Raw genomic sequence first — 2,500 nt, 5'->3', positions numbered from 1 at the left:
GGAGACCGCCTGGGAATACCAGGTGCTGTAAGCTTTTAAGCGCAGGAGGCGCCCTATCCCCGCTCGCTCGATCATTCCCCTGTTCACACGTGCAGTGCGGCTTGTCCGTCTGTTTATTTGTCAGCTTTGGCGAGACACGGGTGCTTGTGTATTAGCGTGAGCGTTTTTTATTCTGATCAGGAACAGTTTTACAAGTCCGCAAAGGATAGAGGAAAGGTTTATCGCCAGCTGAAAAGAGACACAGCGCTTCGGCTGTGGAGACTTGTTCGGCTGGCGTTCGGAGAGTCGCGTTTTTCAGAATTGTATTGAGATCGTTTTCCACAGAGCTCAGATGTCAAAGCACAGCAGCAGCTCTCCACAGCGATCCTCTATAGCGCCCTTTCTCCCGCAGCTCCGTCCTCATTGGAAGGAAGCAAGTGTGAAAGGCTGAAGTGAAATAGAGCGGGGACGAAGGCAGTGAAGAGAGAGAACGTGGGAAGAAGAGAAAAACGCAAGGGAAAAAAAGCAGCGTCGTAAAAGAGGTGACGGAGCTGTCCTCTCAATAAGAAGGGTGCCAGCGAACCCTGCTCGCGCTTACGGCCACACCCCCTTGAGCATGCCTGATCTCGTTTGATCTCGGAAGCTAAACAGGGATGGGCCTGGTTAGTACTTGAATGGGAGACCGCCTGGGAATACCAGGTGCTGTAAGCTTTTAAGCGCAGGAGGCGCCCTATCCCCTGCTCGCTCGCTCATTCCCCTGTTCACACGTGCAGTGCGGCTTGTCCGTCTGTTTATTTGTCAGCTTTGGCGAGACACGGGTGCTTGTGTATTAGCGTGAGCGTTTTTTATTCTGATCATGAACAGTTTAACAAGTCCGCAAAGGATCGTGGAAAAGTTTATCGCCAGCTGAAAAGAGACACAGCGCTTCGGCTGTGGAGACTTGTTCGGCTGGCGTTCGGAGAGTTGCGTTTTTCAGAATTGTATTGAGATCGTTTTCCACAGAGCTCAGATGTCAAAGCACAGCAGCAGCTCTCCACAGCGATCCTCTATAGCGCCCTTTCTCCCGCAGCTCCGTCCTCATTGGAAGGAAGCAAGAGTGAAAGGCTGAAGTGAAATAGAGCGGGGACGAAGGCAGTGAAGAGAGAGAACGTGGGAAGAAGAGAAAAACGCAAGGGAAAAGGAGCAGCGTCGTAAAAGAGGTGACGGAGCTGTCCTCTCAATAAGAAGGGTGCCAGCGAGCCTTGCTCTCGTTTACGGCCACACCCCCTTGAGCACGCCTGATCTCGTCTCATCTCGGACGCTAAACAGGGATGGGCCTGGTTAGTACTTGGATGGGAGACCGCCTGGGAATACCAGGTGCTGTAAGCTTTTAAGCGCGGGAGGCGCCCTATCCCCGCTCGCTCGCTCATTCCCCTGTTCACACGTGCAGTGCGGCTTGTCCGTCTGTTTATTTGTCAGCTTTGGCGAGACACGGGTGCTTGTGTATTAGCGTGAGCGTTTTTTATTCTGATCATGAACAGTTTAACAAGTCCGCAAAGGATCGAGGAAAAGTTTATCGCCAGCTGAAAAGAGACACAGCGCTTCGGCTGTGGAGACTTGTCCGGCTGGCGTTCGGAGAGTTGCGTTTTTCAGAATTGTATTGAGATCGTTTTCCACAGAGCTCAGATGTCAAAGCACAGCAGCAGCTCTCCACAGCGATCCTCTATAGCGCCCTTTCTCCCGCAGCTCCGTCCTCATTGGAAGGAAGCAAGAGTGAAAGGCTGAAGTGAAATAGAGCGGGGACGAAGGCAGTGAAGAGAGAGAACGTGGGAAGAAGAGAAAAACGCAAGGGAAAAAGAGCAGCGTCGTAAAAGAGGTGATGGAGCTGTCCTCTCAATAAGAAGGGTGCCAGCGAGCCTTGCTCTTGCTTGCGGCCACACCCCCTTGAGCACGCCTGATCTCGTCTGTTCTCGGACGCTAAACAGGGATGGGCCTGGTTAGTACTTGGATGGGAGACCGCCTGGGAATACCAGGTGCTGTAAGCTTTTAAGCGCAGGAGGCGCCCTATCCCCGCTCGCTCGCTCATTCCCCTGTTCACACGTGCAGTGCGGCTTGTCCGTCTGTTTATTTGTCAGCTTTGGCGAGACACGGGTGCTTGTGTATTAGCGTGAGCGTTTTTATTCTAATCATGAACAGTTTAACAAGTCCGCAAAGGATCAAGGAAAGGTTTATCGCCAGCTGAAAAGAGACACAGCGCTTCGGCTGTGGAGACTTGTTCGGCTGGCGTTCGGAGAGTCGCGTTTTTCAGAATTGTATTGAGATCGTTTTCCACAGAGCTCAGATGTCAAAGCACAGCAGCAGCTCTCCACAGCGATCCTCTATAGCGCCCTTTCTCCCGCAGCTCCGTCCTCATTGGAAGGAAGCAAGAGTGAAAGGCTGAAGTGAAATAGAGCGGGGACGAAGGCAGTGAAGAGAGAGAACGTGGGAAGAAGAGAAAAATGCAAGAGAAAAAAAGCAGCATCGTAAAAGAGGTGACGGAGCT

The 2,500-nt window shown here is 52.1% G+C and overlaps 2 non-coding genes and 2 pseudogenes across 2 annotated transcripts in view; all 4 read left to right on the top strand.

The window, feature by feature from the left end:
- LOC138218240 (5S ribosomal RNA) overlaps positions 1-34 on the top strand; it is a 119-nt gene extending 85 nt beyond the window's left edge. Inside the window, exon 1 of the ribosomal RNA XR_011181485.1 lies at positions 1-34. This exon is cut by the window's left edge and continues 85 nt beyond it. This is a non-coding gene — a ribosomal RNA (5S ribosomal RNA).
- Positions 35-571: 537 nt separating this feature from the next.
- LOC138217180 (5S ribosomal RNA) lies at positions 572-690 on the top strand. Its single transcript, XR_011180892.1, has one exon. It is a non-coding gene; the product is annotated as a 5S ribosomal RNA (ribosomal RNA).
- Positions 691-1,228: 538 nt separating this feature from the next.
- LOC138218649 (5S ribosomal RNA) lies at positions 1,229-1,347 on the top strand (annotated as a pseudogene).
- Positions 1,348-1,884: 537 nt separating this feature from the next.
- On the top strand, positions 1,885-2,003 carry LOC138218114 (5S ribosomal RNA; annotated as a pseudogene).
- Positions 2,004-2,500: the final 497 nt, after the last annotated feature.

The sequence above is a fragment of the Lepisosteus oculatus genome, chromosome 14 (assembly GCF_040954835.1).
Source record: "Lepisosteus oculatus isolate fLepOcu1 chromosome 14, fLepOcu1.hap2, whole genome shotgun sequence".
In the NCBI taxonomy this organism is placed as follows: Eukaryota; Metazoa; Chordata; class Actinopteri; order Semionotiformes; family Lepisosteidae; genus Lepisosteus; species Lepisosteus oculatus.
This window is presented reverse-complemented; position numbering and strand designations above follow the sequence as displayed.